We start from the raw sequence: 566 nt of genomic DNA, 5'->3' as shown, positions 1-566 counted from the left end.
TAGTAGGTATTTATAATAATTATGACCACCAGATATAAAAATCTAAAAAAAAGAAATATATTTTACATTCTAAAAATTAACTACTGATCTATTATACTAAATATGTTATTTATTTTGACATTGTGTAAATAAACATACACAATTTTATTTGGTAGGTAGGTACAAGTAGTTGTAACTACTGTACGCCTGTACTAATAATAACTGCAGAAGTCCATAGCATGTAAATTAATAATTATACTATTAAATTATGAAAAATATTAATATTAGTTTGTAATACTTCCAAAAATATAGTACAATTTCATCTACCTAATTAACACTATTATAGTATTATAAGTACAATAGGTTAATGCAACAAAAATCATTATAATCCCCTATGAAACAACCCTATGAAAGTAATACGTACTATGGTCACCATATTTATAGTTAGTAATATTATAGACTGGTAATTACCAAATAAAAAACTAAGTAAATAATTAATAATAATTACAATTACCAATGGCACAGAAGTCAGAAAATCATACAAGTTAGAGTTAAAGACACTTTCAAACCTATTAAAAAATAAGATC

This window comes from Acyrthosiphon pisum, chromosome X (genome assembly GCF_005508785.2).
Source record: "Acyrthosiphon pisum isolate AL4f chromosome X, pea_aphid_22Mar2018_4r6ur, whole genome shotgun sequence".
Taxonomy (NCBI): Eukaryota; Metazoa; Arthropoda; class Insecta; order Hemiptera; family Aphididae; genus Acyrthosiphon; species Acyrthosiphon pisum.
This window is presented reverse-complemented; position numbering follows the sequence as displayed.